Genomic DNA, 20,834 nt, shown 5'->3' with positions numbered 1-20,834 from the left:
GGAACAAGCCTCTGAAACATGATATTCTAGCAACCATGTCCAGCGTCTTCCCCCTCCTGCTGAGGGCTTCCTCACTATCCGAGTGTGACGCTAGCCCCCACCCCTGGCACACGCGCATTGGGCCCCGCATGCCGGGTAGTGTGTTGGCAGCTTCCCAGAGGATACAGAGGATACACCTTTCTGAGTCCAACTGCCCTCATAGGTTTCCTCCACGAACTGAGGGAGGCAACAAGGAGAGGTGATCAGAGCTTCATGAATGTGCCTGTATTGTGCCTGTATTCTCATCTTGAAATGTGAGCGTATATGCTGAAGATTTTAACTTTTTTTAATAAGCGGTTTTACATTAGAGTGACTTTGAGCTCTTTTTCCCTTTTTGTTGTTGCATATTATTTTTTTCACACAAATAAAGCTTTATTTTGGTATTTGATAACCACTGGGTTTTTAATTTTTTTTTATATACACGAAAAAAACTCTAATTTTGAAAAAAAAGATGTTTTTACCTACTGCTATAAAACATATCCAATAAAAAAAATGAAATTTCTTCATAAATTTAGGCAAAAATGTATTCTGCTACATGTCTAAGTGTATATTAATTGGTTTGCATGAAACGTATAGTGTCTGTGAACAATGGTGTGTGTGTGTATATATATATATATATATATATATATATATATATATATATATATATATATATATATATATATATATATATATATATATTGGAATGTTTATTTTTATGTTTTTTATACTGGTAATGGCGGCACTTATAGTGGGACTGTGATAGTGTGGCGGACAATCTGACTCTGACTAACACTTTGTGGGAACTGCCTAACTGCCACTAAATTCTCCAGTGACACTAATATAGTGATCAATGCTAATAATATACACTGTCACTGTACTAATGACATAGGCTGGGAAGGGGTTCATTGTGTGCCTAACAATGTGTAATGTGTGTAATATGTGCTTCTTTTTACTTATTACTGCATTTTACTACAGATTAATTTGTTTCTTTTCCCCGCTTTGCAGGGAAAAGAAACAAAGTGATCATTCCTTTTGTACGGGGCCCTGTGTTGATTTGACACAGCCGATCAGCAGGTCCCGGCCATTAACCATTGGTTGGGATCTGCTGCCAAACTCCCACGGTATCAAATGTACAGGGGAGCAGGTGGGTGCGGGCACGCGTGTGTGCCTGAAACCCGGAAACAGGCACATCATACAGATACAGTACATCACTGTGCTTGTAGGAGCCACCCCATCACAGTATATGTACTGCTACGGGTCAGCAAATCGGTTATGTATGCTAGTGCTATATTTATAGTTTATTATATGTCCTCTGATGCATACTTCTTTATATTGTGTTATTGTGCTAATTAAAAGTGTGGTGTTGGCTAATCATCTGTTATAAAAGAGATTCTGTCTTATGTTATCAATAACTGTTTAGCCTTGTGCATCAATGTGAATTTAGAATCTCTTGAGGCTGTCCATAATTCTAAGCTGTATTTTATATTTTGGGGCACTTCTTGTGTGGTTTAGGTAGAAATCATCTGCTAAGATTTTAAAGATCTTTGTCATCAGTTGAAGTAATGATTTGTTACCTACCTTTGGTGGAATATTTTTAGTTTACAGTAGTTTCCTATATAATATCAACACTTTGTTAGATACAATATTGGCTATTCTAGTTAGGCAATGTGGAATAACGTGTGCTTTGTCTGGACATAGCAAGAACAATGATTAAAAACTGAAATGAATATGTAAGAACCAGTGCGCAAAACCACAATATGAGTAAGAGAATAATGAAACTGACGGTAAAATACCCGATGGAGAGCCGCCAACATAGATAGGTCCACTCAGTTCCCCAAAAAATCAAATATTAAATAAAAATATGTGGCGCTATTCCATCAATCAGTAACAAAAAAATGTATGATGAAGTGGGCAGAGTACACTCCACCTCATATAATATATGCCAGGAAAGAGTGAATAATAGCCTAGAAATAAATATCACCATACAAGAGTAGATCAAAAAAGAGATGCAATTCTGCAATAAGAAAAAATATAAAAATAAAAAAATATATAAAAAAATATAAGCAATTAAATACAAAGTGACTCAGTGCTTGGTGAAATAAACCGGTCACCCCTCATCAGGTGAAAAAATATCTGTGGGTATGAAAAAATGACTTCCCAAATTAAATGCTCACAACCAAAATTCATACACAAGTGATAACCAGTAGCTCACAAGTAATCACTGGAAATAAATTAATTCTAATGCTGATAGTAAAATAAAAAAAAGTGGCTCTTCAACGTGAGCTGAGAATAAAGAATAATAAAGTGACATATAATGCAGAAAAAATTCTTAAGATCAGCAAAAATTATGTGCATAAAATGCGCAATAATAAATAATTATAAATAAATACCCAAATGAATAGTGCAATCATGCCATAATAAATAAAGTATTAAATAAAGTATTAAATAATGAATTGGTAATTAAGATAAAAAATCGATTGTGATAGGACAGCTAATCCCACCACAGAGATGCTGTCCCAAACGGTGACAATAGTGCAATATAGTCCATACAAAGGTGCAGTAGTGATGGGTGATTTCCACAAAAAGTCTTTAAACACAGTGCAAAAAAGTGTGCAGTGACTGGTAGTTTTTCTTCTATGCACGTTCTAGTGCATCTCCCAGGTGTTTCCCCCAGCCTCTCACCTCCAACAGCGGCCCCCAATGGGCCTAGTAGAGCGGGTGGATATTTCTAGGAGAGGATGTGTTTCCTGCAGCGTGTCTTTAAACATCAAATAGGTCTGTCTCTCTGCAGCTTATCCCACAGCTCTCAGCACTCTCAGCGGTCCCAGCGGTTATTAAGAACAAAGGAAAGGTCTCATGGTGTAGTGTAGGAGGGAGGAGGGGAAGGGGAGGGGAGGGGGGGGGAACCAGATGGAACAATTCAGCATCCCAAATCCCTTAGTCAGAAGCATACTAAACTAAAATATGGATAGGTTATAAGACCACTAAAAATTAGAGATAAAACAATTTAAATCAAATTCCACGTTATGTCCTAGGGGCGATAAAGTCTGTAATTCATGAATCCATCTGGATTCGGCCTGACTAATTTTGATAATTTTATTGTCGCCCCTCCAATGAGGTTTATACTTTTCAATTCCGCATATTTTCAGTGATGAAGGGTCACTATTGTGATATTCTACATAGTGTCGAGATAGACTGTGCTTGTCAAATTTTTTCTTGATATTTTGTACATGTTCTTTCAGTCTAATCCATAGTGCCCTCTTTGTTCTGCCAACATATTGGATATGACAGGGGCACTCCAGGAGATAGACCACTCCTTCACTCCTACATGAAATAAAATCCTCTATTTCATAATTCTGTGTAGTAACAGTGGACGTGAAACTTGATTTTTTCTTTTTATTTTCTTTTGTATGTCTGCAAGCATAGCAGTTTTTGCAGGGATAAAACCCCTTTCCCTCAAAGAAGGAGAATTTTTTCTTCTGGGGTGGATCTAAAACATTTTTTGCTAGACGATCCCGCAATGTCGGGGCCCTCCTGTATATAAATTTAGGTGTTTTTGATAGAATGGGGCCCAGATGGCGATCTGTCTTGACAATGTCCCAGTATTTCTTAATAATTTTTTCAATTTGTTTGTATTGCATGTTATAGTCCATAATAATGGGTACATTGTCCTCTTGGGTAAGGTTTTTTTCTTCATCTTGTATTAGTTTATCTCTCTCCAGACGTGTAACATCAATAATTTTTTCTTCGATGAATTTAGCATCATATCCTTTCTGGATAAACCTTTCTCCAACCATTTTAGCCTGTTCCATAAAAACGTCTTTTTTAGTGCAATTTCGCCTTAGTCTTACCAATTGTCCCTTAGGTATGTTATTCAACCATAGTGAGTGGTGACAACTATCCAGAGGTAAGTAACTGTTTCTATCCACTGCCTTAAAATAAGTTTGAGTACATAATTTAGTTCCTTCTTTTTTAATTTCGAGATCAAGAAAATTAATTTTCTCATTATTGATCTCCCAAGTCAATTTTATATTTTTATTGTTATTATTCAATTAAAAACAAAAATCACTAAGGCTTTCTTTGTCTCCCTTCCAGATAATAAAAATGTCATCAATGAAACGTTTGTATACTAGCAACTGATGCGGTCGATTACTATACAGTACTTCTTCCTCCCACTCTGACATATACAAATTAGCCACGCTAGGTGCATATTTAGCACCCATTGCAATTCCCCGTATTTGTTTGTAGTAGTTCTTATCATGCCAGAAATAGCTGGATTCCAGACTTTATTTTAAACAGTCTAATAAGAATCTTCTTTGTTTACATTTTAAACTGCTAAATTTCCTTAGGGCCCATTTAGTTGCCTGTAAAGCTTCATCATGATTGATGATCGTATACAAGGACGAGACATCGGATGTTGCCAGATATATAGGTCCATCACTCAAGGTCACATCATTGAGGAGTTGAATAAGGTGCTTAGTATCTCTCAAGTATGATTTTGTCATCTTCACTACTGGTTGTAAAAACCAGTCAATGTATTCGCCTATTCTTGCACTTACTGAATTGATCCCATTCACTATAGGTCGTCCTGGGGGTTTGTCCTTATCCTTGTGAATCTTTGGCAACGTATAGATTATGGGTATCTTGCAAGTTTTTGGCTGTAAGTAGAGAGCCTCCTTTTTATTTAAGAGGCCCTTATTAACCCCTTTTTGAATGACTTTTGCCAATTCTTTTTTGAGGCTTGATGTTGGGTTACTTAATAATAAACGGTAGGTATCTTTGTCATTCACTTGTCTATTCAGCTCCTCGTAGTAGTCATCCTTGGATTGGATGACAATTGCTCCTCCTTTATCGGCCTGTCGAATTACAATATCTTTTCTTGATTCCAATTTTTTTATACCATTCTTTATACTTCTTGGGTCCTGCATGTTTTTCACTTTTAATTCTTGTAGATCTTTTAAAACCATTTTTTTTAAAAACTTCAATGTGTCCATCTTTACCAGCAGGTGGATTAAAAAGAGATTTATTCTTCAAATTGCTGAACAAAATTTCATTATTATCTGGTATAATTTTTCTTCTTTCCAATGGATTACTGATCATGTATTTTTTTATATTAAGGCTCCTGATGAACTTATTAATGTCCACGTATGTATTGAATTTATTCAAATTCTTCCTTGGGGCGAACTTTAATCCCTTATCCAGTACTTTAATCTCTTCTGGTGTTAGTTCTACCCCACTGATGTTAATGATGCCCTCCCCTATTGTTCTCTTTTTCTTTTGCTCCTTGATTCCTGCTCGGCGTCCTCTTCTCGTTTTTTGTTTTTTCCTTTCTTTTTTTTTTTTTTTATCTTAATTACCAATTCATTATTTAATACTTTATTTAATACTTTATTTATTATGGCATGATTGCACTATTCATTTGGGTATTTATTTATAATTATTTATTATTGCACATTTTATGCACATAATTTTTGCTGATCTTAAGAATTTTTTCTGCATTATATGTCACTTTATTATTCTTTATTCTCAGCTCACGTTGAAGAGCCACTTTATTTATTTTACTATCAGCATTAGAATTAATTTATTTCCAGTGATTACTTGTGAGCTACTGGTTATCACTTGTGTATGAATTTTGGTTGTGAGCATTTAATTTGGGAAGTCATTTTTTCATACCCACAGATATTTTTTCACCTGATGAGGGGTGACCGGTTTATTTCACCAAGCACTGAGTCACTTTGTATTTAATTGCTTATATTTTTTTATATATTTTTTTATTTTTATATTTTTTCTTATTGCAGAATTGCATCTCTTTTTTGATCTACTCTTGTATGGTGATATTATTTCTAGGCTATTATTCACTCTTTCCTGGCATATATTATATGAGGTGGAGTGTACTCTGCCCACTTCATCATACATTTTTTTGTTACTGATTGATGGAATAGCGCCACATATTTTTATTTAATATTTGATTTTTTGGGGAACTGAGTGGACCTATCTATGTTGGCGGCTCTCCATCGAGTATTTTACCGTCAGTTTCATTATTCTCTTACTCATATTGTGGTTTTGCGCACTGGTTCTTACATATTCATTTCTGTTTACCCTCTATTTCACTAGTGCTGCATACCATGGAAGTTTTTCAGTTTCTAGATAATAGAACTTTTGATATAGATACAGTGTTTACTAAACAGGAAATCTACCAGACAGGAAATGTTGAAAGTGGTTTTAGGAAGATAGGACATTTGATGGAGAAGAAAATTAATGCATGGTGGGATATAGTAACCCATGAAAAATATATCAAGGATAAAATAGTACCCAGGAGACTCCGGTGGGATGTACCTATAAATGATGGTCTGGTAGACAAGGAATCTACAGATGAATGGTTCCACTTCTTCAATGAGAAGGGTTTGGAGCTACTGGAATTCCTGAGGAAAAGGAAACAAAAGAAAATCAGACTCTTAAATAAAACCATTGAGGAAATTAAAACCACTCTGGAACCTTCCAAAGAACTACCAGAATTTAAGACACTATCCAAACAACTGAATCACGATATGGAATTGAAAGATAAGGAAACAGCCACACGAAAAAGGAAAAAATATCAGAGAGATATAAAAGACTTCAATGATGATCTGGTGTTCAAGTGGCAGAATAAAATTGAAGAGGCTATTATAAATTCAAACAATAGCACCCCAGTCAAAGAAGTAAAAGTGTTAGAGAATATAAATGAAAGGAAGATTGATGAGCCTCTGCCCAATAGTGGCATTCAGGGCAACTATAACACTTATAACACCCCCCAACAGAAACAAAGATGGAAAGGCAATAATTGGAATAAACCATTCTGGAAAAACAATGGAAATCCGAACAATCATCAAGGAAGATTCTACCATCAGTCTCCATGGGATAGAAGATCCCCTTATCGGAGATGGCAAAACTATGAGAACAATGGGGACAGAAGTAACTACTACCCAGATAGAGTAAGAAGAGAAGAAAGACCTTTGAGGAACGAGAGAGATGAAAGGAGAAGAAGGGACTCTCCTCCACGCTTTGATCATTATGCTGTACCGACATACAATAGATATGAACAATTACAGGGGTATAATGATGGAGGGAGATCACCCTGGTATTACAAACAACGACAAGGGGAAAGGCATGAACGAGAGAGAACACCATATCGTTTTTTAGATCAACGCCATCGAGCATCGCCGAGGCGTCAGTACCACGAGGATCCCCCAAGGAGACAGAACAGGCGTACCCCGAATCCCAGTCCGGACAGGAGAACAAGGAGGAGAGAAGACAGGAGACAGGAAGGACAAAGGGATCAAGACAGGGGGGAATATCAAAGAAACACCCCAAGAAGATCTGTGGAAAAAAAGAAAGGAAAAAACGAAAAACGAGAAGAGGACGCCGAGCAGGAATCAAGGAGCAAAAGAAAAAGAGAACAATAGGGGGGGCATCATTAACATCAGTGGGGTAGAACTAACACCAGAAGAGATTAAAGTACTGGATAAGGGATTAAAGTTCGCCCCAAGGAAGAATTTGAATAAATTCAATACATACGTGGACATTAATAAGTTCATCAGGAGCCTTAATATAAAAAAATACATGATCAGTAATCCATTGGAAAGAAGAAAAATTATACCAGATAATAATGAAATTTTGTTCAGCAATTTGAAGAATAAATCTCTTTTTAATCCACCTGATGGACACATTGAAGTTTTTAAAAAAATGGTTTTAAAAGATCTACAAGAATTAAAAGTGAAAAACATGCAGGACCCAAGAAGTATAAAGAATGGTATAAAAAAATTGGAATCAAGAAAAGATATTGTAATTCGACAGGCCGATAAAGGAGGAGCAATTGTCATCCAATCCAAGGATGACTACTACGAGGAGCTGAATAGACAAGTGAATGACAAAGATACCTACCGTTTATTATTAAGTAACCCAACATCAAGCCTCAAAAAAGAATTGGCAAAAGTCATTCAAAAAGGGGTTAATAAGGGCCTCTTAAATAAAAAGGAGGCTCTCTACTTACAGCCAAAAACTTGCAAGATACCCATAATCTATACGTTGCCAAAGATTCACAAGGATAAGGACAAACCCCCAGGACGACCTATAGTGAATGGGATCAATTCAGTAAGTGCAAGAATAGGCGAATACATTGACTGGTTTTTACAACCAGTAGTGAAGATGACAAAATCATACTTGAGAGATACTAAGCACCTTATTCAACTCCTCAATGATGTGACCTTGAGTGATGGACCTATATATCTGGCAACATCCGATGTCTCGTCCTTGTATACGATCATCAATCATGATGAAGCTTTACAGGCAACTAAATGGGCCCTAAGGAAATTTAGCAGTTTAAAATGTAAACAAAGAAGATTCTTATTAGACTGTTTAAAATATAGTCTGGAATCCAGCTATTTCTGGCATGATAAGAACTACTACAAACAAATACGGGGAATTGCAATGGGTGCTAAATATGCACCTAGCGTGGCTAATTTGTATATGTCAGAGTGGGAGGAAGAAGTACTGTATAGTAATCGACCGCATCAGTTGCTAGTATACAAACGTTTCATTGATGACATTTTTATTATCTGGAAGGGAGACAAAGAAAGCCTTAGTGATTTTTGTTTTTATTTGAATAATAACAATAAAAATATAAAATTGACTTGGGAGATCAATAATGAGAAAATTAATTTTCTTGATCTCGAAATTAAAAAAGAAGGAACTAAATTATGTACTCAAACTTATTTTAAGGCAGTGGATAGAAACAGTTACTTACCTCTGGATAGTTGTCACCACTCACTATGGTTGAATAACATACCTAAGGGACAATTGGTAAGACTAAGGCGAAATTGCACTAAAAAAGAAGTTTTTATGGAACAGGCTAAAATGGTTGGAGAAAGGTTTATCCAGAAAGGATAAGGATAATATTATTGATGTTACACGTCTGGAGAGAGATAAACTAATACAAGATGAAGAAAAAAACCTTACCCAAGAGGACAATGTACCCATTATTATGGACTATAACATGCAATACAAACAAATTGAAAAAATTATTAAGAAATACTGGGACATTGTCAAGACAGATCGCCATCTGGGCCCCATTCTATCAAAAACACCTAAATTTATATACAGGAGGGCCCCGACATTGCGGGATCGTCTAGCAAAAAATGTTTTAGATCCACCCCAGAAGAAAAAATTCTCCTTCTTTGAGGGAAAGGGGTTTTATCCCTGCAAAAACTGCTATGCTTGCAGACATACAAAAGAAAATAAAAAGAAAAAATCAAGTTTCACGTCCACCGTTACTACACAGAATTATGAAATAGAGGATTTTATTTCATGTAGGAGTGAAGGAGTGGTCTATCTCCTGGAGTGCCCCTGTCATATCCAATATGTTGGCAGAACAAAGAGGGCACTATGGATTAGACTGAAAGAACATGTACAAAATATCAAGAAAAAATTTGACAAGCACAGTCTATCTCGACACTATGTAGAATATCACAATAGTGACCCTTCATCACTGAAAATATGCGGAATTGAAAAGTATAAACCTCATTGGAGGGGCGACAATAAAATTATCAAAATTAGTCAGGCCGAATCCAGATGGATTCATGAATTACAGACTTTATCGCCCCTAGGACATAACGTGGAATTTGATTTAAATTGTTTTATCTCTAATTTTTAGTGGTCTTATAACCTATCCATATTTTAGTTTAGTATGCTTCTGACTAAGGGATTTGGGATGCTGAATTGTTCCATCTGGTTCCCCCCCCCCTCCCCTCCCCTTCCCCTCCTCCTCCTCCCTCCTAGATAGTTTGAATACTTCTTATGATCCTATTAGCACGTTAACTTCCACCCTTTATATGTGGGTATTTATTGAAGATTAATATATTTCTCCCTCTTTTATTGCATTATTTTAATTTATTTTTAATAACCTTTTCCATATTTTTTATGATATTTTTAATGAGCTTTATGCATCTTTACCTGATGAACTGGTTGTTTTGGTTGTATTGACATAGTGACCAGCGTTTTTATTGGAATACAATCTTATTTTATGGTTCCTACGAAATTAGAATGGATAGCATGGATAATTTTTAAGTTACCACAAGATGGCGATGATGGCCTTGTGGTTTTATCTAATACTTATTTTTATTACAGGAATTTATAATGTTAATGGCTCTAATAAGTTCTAGTTTATAGATGTTTTTAATTACAGTCTAAATGAAGAGATGTTGTTTACTGATCATGTCATCCTTGGTTATAAATGAGTATATCATTGACACCCCCCTATGGTGCATTGTACACAGAAGCTCGGCTTTTGGTATTGTTGATCCGTTGCTATGTCAACGGCGCATATATAAACGGAATGACTGGCACCGGACTCCTCATCCCTTTGATAAAGTCACGTGCTGTGACGCAACGCGTCAGGGTAGGAGGAGTCAGGTGCCGACGCTTCTCGGGGACGGCCGAACCCGGTAGCTTTGTTCACATCTGCTGTTTGCTGTCAATTTTAATATAAGTTACTACGTTTTTTTCAATAAATGGGCTTTTAAATACTACACCATGAGACCTTTCCTTTGTTCTTAATAACCGCTGGGACCGCTGAGAGTGCTGAGAGCTGTGGGATAAGCTGCAGAGAGACAGACCTATTTGATGTTTAAAGACACGCTGCAGGAAACACATCCTCTCCTAGAAATATCCACCCGCTCTACTAGGCCCATTGGGGGCCGCTGTTGGAGGTGAGAGGCTGGGGGAAACACCTGGGAGATGCACTAGAACGTGCATAGAAGAAAAACTACCAGTCACTGCACACTTTTTTGCACTGTGTTTAAAGACTTTTTGTGGAAATCACCCATCACTACTGCACCTTTGTATGGACTATATTGCACTATTGTCACCGTTTGGGACAGCATCTCTGTGGTGGGATTAGCTGTCCTATCACAATCGATTTTTTATCTTAATTACCAATTCATTATTTAATACTTTATTTAATACTTTATTTATTATGGCATGATTGCACTATTCATTTGGGTATTTATTTATAATTATTTATTATTGCGCATTTTATGCACATAATTTTTGCTGATCTTAAGAATTTTTTCTGCATTATATGTCACTTTATTATTCTTTATTCTCAGCTCACATTGAAGAGCCACTTTATTTATTTTACTATCAGCATTAGAATTAATTTATTTCCAGTGATTACTTGTGAGCTACTGGTTATCACTTGTGTATGAATTTTGGTTGTGAGCATTTAATTTGGGAAGTCATTTTTTCATACCCACAGATATTTTTTCACCTGATGAGGGGTGACCGGTTTATTTCACCAAGCACTGAGTCACTTTGTATTTAATTGCTTATATTTTTTTATATATTTTTTTATTTTTATATTTTTTCTTATTGCAGAATTGCATCTCTTTTTTGATCTACTCTTGTATGGTGATATTTATTTCTAGGCTATTATTCACTCTTTCCTGGCATATATTATATGAGGTGGAGTGTACTCTGCCCACTTCATCATACATTTTTTTGTTACTGATTGATGGAATAGCGCCACATATTTTTATTTAATAAATGATTAAAAACTATTTCACAATATCCATGCAAAAAAGTGTGATTTAAACTTGCAATTCCTTGATTATCCTTCTTTACAAAAAGAGGATCCATATAATTCTTGTGCATAATGAAGTATATGCAAATTCTGACCATTTCTAGATAAAAGTGCTGTTTCTATACCTTAGAATTAAACTGGTAATAATGTTATAAAAGCATTAGATAAATGTAGGGCATCTGGCTTAGATCCATCATCATAATGTTCATCAATTTACATTTCCTTACAACATACATACTATTAAACAATAAGTGGTACATATGATCAAACATACCACATTTTGAGCATTGCAACGAATGTACATAGAAAAGAGTAACAATTTGTCTGTAACCAAATAGGTTATAATAGGAAAAACTTGATGCACATTACAATAGTAGTATGTCCTATATCCACATTTAGATCACCCCTTCCTGGATATATGAATAAATGAATGACGGAAGAATCTTCAAAGTAGAATAATAAGAAGTCAGAACTTTCATACACAGGAGCCGTTCTACTGAGAAACCTGCAAGCATTATATGCAATCTTCAAAATGGTTTCAGACACTTTACTGTTAGCATTATTAACAGTAAGCTTTTGTCCGACTTTTCTTTTAGGTGAATGTATAAGTGAATCCTGTTGATTTTTTTTACCAAAGCAAAGTTCCTTATAGGGGCCATTTTGAGAAATTGTTTTTTTTTTTTTTTTTTACCTAAATCATACAGAAATGAAAATTCCCTGACATGGTATCATTTGAACAGTTATCTATAGTGTATAAAAATTCACCAGCTGCAATAATCTTGTCTCGGAAGAAGAAACCACTGCATTATTTGTTTTATGGGCTACTGACAACCCTGATTATGTGTTTTCTTATATAAGGTTATGTCCAGAATTATTTTTTTTCTTTACAGTCATATAAATGGAAGAGTACGAACAATGACATTAGGATATTCCCGCAAAATCTCCTGAAACTCTTTGCTACAATCAGTAGGTTATCTACATGAATAACCATAACAAGCAATGAAGTTTCAAAAAGGATTGTCATGTACAAAGGTACAAGTTCCCCTTACTACCTCATACACAGGTTAGAAACCGACAGGGGGAAATTGGCCTCTACTGAACCTTCACATCTGAAAATGCACAAAAGAATAACCATCAACACACTAGTAGATCCTTGGAGCAGAAGTCCAGTGGAGGTAGTGAGTCAATCCACAATATGCAAAACCCACAGTAAGTAAATAAATACATGGTTGAGATAAACATATGAATATAAGCAGACAAAAAGATTAAAGATTTAGTTCAATAGTTTTTATTAGGTTTTAACAAATACAAAAAGAAGAAAAATAGTGCTTCAATGAGGTTGTACAAACATACAGTTGGTCCGCCTTAACGCCTTAAAGGGACAATACTTAGTACATAAGAGTTCTAGAATCTTGTGCAATTTTTTAGATACATAACACAAAACTAGCCAAAATTATTCCAGGCGGCGGCGGGGGGGGGGGGGGGGTAAGAGGGGGGAAAGGATGAGAGCAAGCAAAAGGAGGGTAAATAAAGGATGAGATAAATATCCCCATCCTAAGGATCATATGAGTAATGAATACAATTTGTCAAATCTATGTTTGTACCATACATTTTGGGTGAGTGAGCCAAGAAGACCAGTTGTAAATACATTTATCCATTTGCCTGTTTTTTCTAGCTATTAGCTTTTCCATCTAATACTGGAACTTAAGGTGAGAGATCATTGTGAAGAGAGTAGGGGTATCTGTGGATCTCCAAAGTCTAGTGATATTTAGTTAAGCAGCTAGTAACAGGTGTATAACTATAGATCTGGGGAGATGGGGGAGATGTCTCTGTGCCAATATGGAGTAGTGCTAAGGCCTGATTGGGGGCGATAATTAGGCCTGTGATAGTAGATAGCATAACAAATATTAGTTTCCAAAAGGAAGTGGGAGATTTACAGAACCAAAGAGTGTGGGCTAGGGATCCTATGCTGCCACATTGTCTCCAATACTTGGGGGGGGGGGGGGACAAAAAGATTATAAACAAAACAACAAAATCAAACAAAAAAAGGCCCCTAAATGTTGAAAAAAGGGCAGACTTGAATGGACTACTTGTTCCTTTTCTGTCATCACTCATCTATGTTTCTGTATCAATAAATATTCAACGGCTACTAAAATAAAGAATGATTCTATTAATCCTACTGTAATATAGTAAATGTAAATCAATAGCTGAGATTTCAAGAGCGTTTTTAATGGAAACAGCTCAAATGAAGAGCTTGAATTAGGGAGCATGGGTGGAAAAAGCTTCCTAAAACTGGAGCAAAAACAAAGCCTTATGCTAAGATGAATAGGGTATTTAAACTATATTATTTTTACATCTCTAGAATGTAAAGATAAACCCTTGGTTGGTTTATTATGTTCTCAGCTATGCTTCTCCTTTAAGGTAGTGCTCCTTTTTACACTTTTTTTCATGTCATAACTTTGCCCTTTTAGGGTGTACATTTTTTAGCATTTTTACTGGTCCTTGTTGCTTTTTCCCACTTTGCTTACTGCATTTTGTTTTGGTTGTTAGGCAACAACGGAAACTTTTTCAAGCCACTCTATATAGTAGTTGTTTTTTTATGCATTGGATGCACCCCTCATTCAACATGTATACACAACTAGCTTGGCTTTGACAGTGCTGCGAACGTGGCACACATGCAGTGCAATCGCAACCACAGATCTTCCTACAGAATCTGCCATGCAAGGTGGACGTAACATTTTTTATTTATTAGTCTGCAATTTAATGTTTCATTCTTTGAGTTATATCATTGTTTTTATTTTATTTTTTTTGCATTTTTTTAGAAGCATGCATCATTATGACATATAAAAAGCTAGTGGGATTTCTTATTATTTTATAGACCTATAGTTTACAAAAAGCTTTATTTTGTTTGTGCTAATTGTCTTATTTGGCATGATGAAGGAGTTCTGTGTGACATAATATCTCTGCTTTATATTTTTACCCTTGTGTACATTAAATGAAGCACTGATTGATTCCAAGATGTTGTGATAAAGACATATGTACTGTAACCCCCATATGCCAGTATCCAGAAGTAAGAACCAGTAATGACAAAATGATTTTAATTATCACCAACCATTTACATTTTGGTTCACTAAGATTCTCATGTCATGTTTTTGCTGCTTTTGCTTGCATATCATTTTAATGAACATCAATCACTGTCACTGTCTTGACATTTTGCTGAATTCAGGACGCACATTCTTCATGCTCTATTTAGAGGCAACCAACATTTAGCTGGTCCTGGGTACATCTTTCATGGATCTGCAAAGAGTAGGCAAATGATGAAATCACAACACCAAATGTTTGCCACTAACTTTTCTGTCCTTAGAAATATTTCTTAAGTTCGGAATCAAGTCTTATTACTCAAGACCTGAAAATGATGAGGATGTAACATTTCACCACTTAACATTGTAATAAAATATTTAATACTTGTTAACAAATACTGCTTTAAAGCCTTTTAAAAATGTATTGCTATCACCTTGAACTCTGTTTGATGTCCTTGGATGCTAAGAAGGTGGGAGCATGCTCATTAGATTTCATGATGGAAGGGACACTGGGATCATTTGTATGGTAAGTTCACAGCTACAGCTCCAACTGTTCTTGGGCAACATCAATCCCTCACAACTCCTGACAGCCAAGGCTTACAGGTCTATCAACGTCACTTTTGCTGGGATGGGCCATTTGTCTTCCATTTGCTCTTATACATTAGTCGCTCTTCTGTCTTTGCCATGATGGGGACTCAGCTCTCCCCAAGCCATCACAAGGATATTATTAAGTGTAATGGGAGATGCAGACAGGATAGCAAATAGCTTCAGCATTCTTTAAAGAGATGGGGGAAGGTCACATCTAACTGGAAAATGGAAGATAGAGGAAGGAATTTCAGGCTGAGAGATCAGATACAACTTGTAATGATAGCCATATCTCACATGATGAATAAAATATATCATTTGTTTTGAAAAGGACCCAAAACCTGCAGTCATAATCTGAATGTCTCCATTGTTCAATGAATTGGAATGTGCTGCCACTTTGCATATATATAGGATAATCATGATTCCTACATATTAAATCATTATCTCCATTTTTAAGCCTCATGCTCTATTTGATCACTTTCATTTGTATTTTTGTAATGAAACCATGTTCATTTAAAGAAATATTGATAGTAATAAAGCATAGCTTTATATTTAATAGAATCATTTTACCCTGGAAATCATTTAAAAGGCAAAAAGAAATGTTATCTCCCTTTTTCAGTGTAGGAAAATATTATTCCTATTATATACAGGTATTATACTTTCCTATTACGTATTTTTCAAAGACAGCTAGAACTACTGGCCCTCCACTGAGCAAAGCTGTATAGTAATCTCCCTTCTTTGTTCCTCCTCTGTCACTAACTGGATCTAAGCAGGAAAGCAGTACTAAGGTGAGAAAATACCCTGTCAAAATATGTTCTTTCTGCCACATCCTAAAGGAGGTAAAAGAGCAAGAATACATGCATAGGGGCTGCATGATTGAACCTTATTTTTAAAGTATAACTAAAGGCAAAACTTTTTTTTCTTATAGATAGAGTGTATATGGATTAGAACACCTGTCAGATTCTTTATTGCTGCCCGTGCCCTTGATAGTAATAATGGATTCACCCTCTCTGCTTGTAATTTTTACTAATATCATTGTTGATAGTATCACTGATAGAAAATGCTTTTGTTTTGGCTATGGGACAGGAAGTGAAGGAAAATCATCCCAGTGGGGAGATGGAGAAGAAAAAACTAACATGGGTTATGAACCTCCCTTACTCAAGCCAAAATGTTTAAAAAAATTGTTGCCTTTAATTTTACTTTAGGTTGTATTCTTCTTTGCTTTGCATTTTCAACACATGTGATTACATCAGGATACACAGTGCTTCTAAGTTTAGTCTCTTCAGAATATTCTCACATATTCATATACATGACTTACTGTATAAAAGGAACACAGATCATAAACATCTGTGAGCGTTAGCAACTTTCCATGAGACCTTTAACATAAAGTAAATTAAAATTCCCAATTCTCAATTAATTATTAATAAAGAAACTCAATTATTCCGCACGTAATTGTTACTAGGGGTTTTTGCATTTTATGTTAGTTACACCAATAACTTTGTGTCAACATTTATTTTGAGATGTTTCTACTTTGTTTTTATATCATTAAATCAATTACGCAATTTCTTCCAAAGTACTTTAAAGAGGAAGTAAACTTCCATCACTAAATTTTACCTATAAGTAAGCCTATAATCAGTAGTGTAAATATCGGCACGGTTTAGGAGATATTTACTGTACATACAGCCAGTGACATCACTGGTGCATGTGCTCTGAAGGAACAGCCACCTGTGCCATTCCTTCAGAGCCCTGTGTGGTGAAGTGTCGTCATCACAGCTCTGGCCAGTCACAGAGCTGGAGTCTGCACACCCAGAAGCAAGATGGGTGAAGATTGAAGCTGCTTCCAGCGACATTGCATCACTGGAATGCTTTGTTTTCAGGTAAGTTTCACATAATGTGTTAGTATGCCATGCATACTACCGGTAGCATATCATGACATTACCTTGCAGGTAAGAAAAGAAAAAAAAATGTCCAGCGGTTTAAAACCTCTTTAACCGGTTCAATACAGGGCATTTTCACCTCCTTCCTTCCCAGGCCAATTTTTATTTTTCAGCGCTGTCGCACTTTAAACGACAATTGCGCGGTCGTGCGACGTTGTAATTGACGTCCTTTTTTCCCCACAAATAGAGCTTTCTTTTGGTGGTATTTGATCACCTCTGCGGTTTTTATTTTTTGCGCTATAAACAAAAGAAGAGCGACAATTTTGAAAAAAACACAATATTTTTTACTTTTTGCTATAATAAATATCCCAATTTTTAAAAAAAAAAACAAATTTTTTCCTCAGTTTCGGCCGATAAGGAATTCTTTTACATATTTTTGGTAAAAAAAATCACAATAAGCGTATATTGATTGGTTTGCGCAAAAGTTATAGCGTCTACAAAATACGGGATAGATTTATGGCATTTAAAAAATATATATATTTATTTATTTATTTTAAGAGTAATAGCGGCGATCGCAATTTTTTTTCGTGACTGCGACATTATGGCGGACACATCGGACACTTTTGATACATTTTTGGACCATTCACATTTATACAGCGATCAATGCTATAAAATTGCATTGATTACTGTGTAAATGTGACAGGCAGTGAAGGGGTTAACCACTAGGGGCACACAAGGGGTTAAATATGTTTCCTAAGGGAGTGTTTCTAACTGTAGGGGGCGGGGACGTACAAGGGGAGGAGACCGATCAGTGTTCCGCTGTACTAGGAACACAGATCGCTCTCCTCACAACTGACAGGACGTGGATCTGTGTGTTTAAACACACAGATCCACGGTCCGGCCCTGTTAACGGGCACACGCACCGGGTCCCGAGCAACACAGCGGGCGCGGGCACCCTGGACGGCCGGGAATCCCAGGCCGTCATATGACGTCCACCCAGGATGGAAGAGCCCATCTGTGGACGTCATATTTCTATGGCTGGGTAGGGAAGTGGTTAAAAAATACATCTAAATTAACCAGATCTGTTCAATCTTTAGCAGGCAAACTCTGGCCTTAAAGTGATTGTAAAGGCTCATTTTTTTTTAAAATAACAAACAAGTTATACTTACCTCCTCTGTGCAGTTAGTTTTGCACAGAACAGCCAGGATCCTCCTCTTCTCGGGTCCCTCTTTGCTGCTCCTAGCCCCTCCCTCCTTTGAGTGCCCCTCAGCCAGCAGCTTGCTACAGGGGGCACCCAAGCCGAGTCAGAGCTCCGTGTATCCATTCAGACATGGAGCCCTGACTTGGCCCTGCCCCCTCTCTCCCCTGATTGCCTGACTGACTTTGATTGACAGCTGTGGGAGCCAATGGCACCGCTGCTCTGTCTCAGCCAATCAGGAGGAGTGTACTGGATGGCTGAGGGGATTGTGGACATTGCTGGAGAGAGAAGGAGCTCAGGTAGGTAATTGGGGGGTGCTAGGGGGACTGCTACACACAGAAGGTTTTTTATCTTAATGTATAGAATGCATTAAGTTAAAAAAACCTTCTGCCTTTACAACTCCTTTAAAGACTCTTATACTTTTGTAAGGCTTGATTAATCAATCTTTTTCAATAGTTTATTGTGTGTAAGTTTGAATTTTGATGGGTTTAATTTGCTCCTTAAAAAAAATCTTGTACTTTTGGGAGCTGTTAGCCCGTGTCCTAAATTTAATAAGTCCAGGATGAATAATAACCAGAATGCTAAATTAGTGGAAAGTGGGTATGCATTGCCCTATTATCATACTCCACCATTTTTGGTAAATATTGTATAGTTAGACTTCCTGACAACTTTTATCTCTAAGGTACTCTATTGGTGAGATATCCACATGCCTATATATCACAAACACTTGCCATTTTTTTTTTTAATGAAATATTTATTTTCACCTGTTTTTAGTCTTATTGTATCTCAGAGCTTCCAATCTCCTAAAAACCACTTCCTTTCCACAATTATACACTCCACGTTGATTGCACAGTATTTCTCAGGACAGGTTTTCAGATGATGAACAGTGGACTATTGTATGTCTGTGTAATATGTGTTAAAATGACCACTTGTAGTCAACTCTGGAACCAATTGTAACAGAGAGACAAAACAGCAGTTCAGTTGGGGGGCAGGGGCACAGAGGTATCACCCTATGACAGGACTGAACAAGGATCTTCATGGCAGGCTCACTAAGTATTATTTTAATGAAAGCTGCAGATTTAAAAATATTTTAGAAAACCTTTGAAATGACATTCAAATTTTAAAGCTAAAATGGGATTTTAGTAATTAGATTAACAGGAATGGGATAAATTGGATAGTCTCCTAAATTAAGAAAAAAATCAATTCAATGCCTGGAACATGCTACAGAAATATCTATGTCAATGACATGAGATGAAGTGGCAAAAGGGAACACTGAGAAGAAAGGTCAGTCCAACATCTGCATTATCATCAATGGCACCCAAATTTAGAGTTCTGTTGTTCAGATGAGAAGAGAAATACATATTCAGAATAGAGAAAAGCCTATGTTAGGTGTGACTGATCATATTCTCCAATCTGGACAGAAATATATACTGATAAAAGGTCTCACCATTAAAAAGGGATTATAATTTGCAACCGGTGGAGCTGACTGGTTAAAGTTCCTGCCAGAGATATATTGTCACATGAAAGTTATGTTCAAAGATTTGATGTGGCTAAATGTGACACTGCAACTCAGTTTTAATAAGTCACTTTATCTTATGGTTTCCAGCCTTGACATTTGGAAATAATACTTAGAGGTGTAGGGGAAGTGAATGAACAGCACAGTGGCCTAATTCCTTCACATTTTGTTGTTCGAGAAAAAGCAATTGTTACAAAGTTTATATATATATATATATATATATATATATATATATATATATATACCAAATACAAGCAAGTTATACATTTAGACTAAACTCAGCTAAATGGATCTAGCCTACAGCTTGCCATTTATCTTCCACATCTGTTACATCTAGTATTATCCTGACCCAGTCTGCTGTAGCCTTACCCCACACACAAAGGAGTATGAAAGGAGGGTGCACAGTACAGAATCATATATCAGTATAACAGATGGAACTAGATAAGGACTGAAAGGGCAGCTGCCCATGGCAGATAGAAGACAATGTCACACTGCAAAAACAGTTACTATTATTTTATTTTTATTAGAGTTAATGTTTTATATAACAAACCATACAAAATGAGCTTGATAAAAAGGGTTTCAAATTGGTTTGTTGGGTGTGCCTTATAATGTTTTAATAAAGGGTGCCTTATAATTCATATACCTAACATGCAAGAATGTCAAGACATATAAACCAAAGATGCATTGGGGTTGATTTACTAAATGTAAAGAAAGGTCTTGTGCATTCCAATATGAGAAGACCAGTGCAGGTGTATGTGCATGGTCTTGTACATGGGGTCACTGCTGGGCATGCATTAATGCACACACACACAACATATTATCAAAGTACATGCATGCTTGGCACATTTATTTGCACCAGATGCTTATATAAACTAGAGTGTGACATGGAGAGAGTTGTTTTCAGCTAGTTACATAATACAGCAGCATTTCTACAGACACATAA

The sequence above is a fragment of the Aquarana catesbeiana genome, linkage group LG02 (assembly GCF_042186555.1).
Source record: "Aquarana catesbeiana isolate 2022-GZ linkage group LG02, ASM4218655v1, whole genome shotgun sequence".
NCBI lineage: Eukaryota > Metazoa > Chordata > Amphibia > Anura > Ranidae > Aquarana > Aquarana catesbeiana.
Note: the sequence above shows the minus strand (reverse complement) of the source record.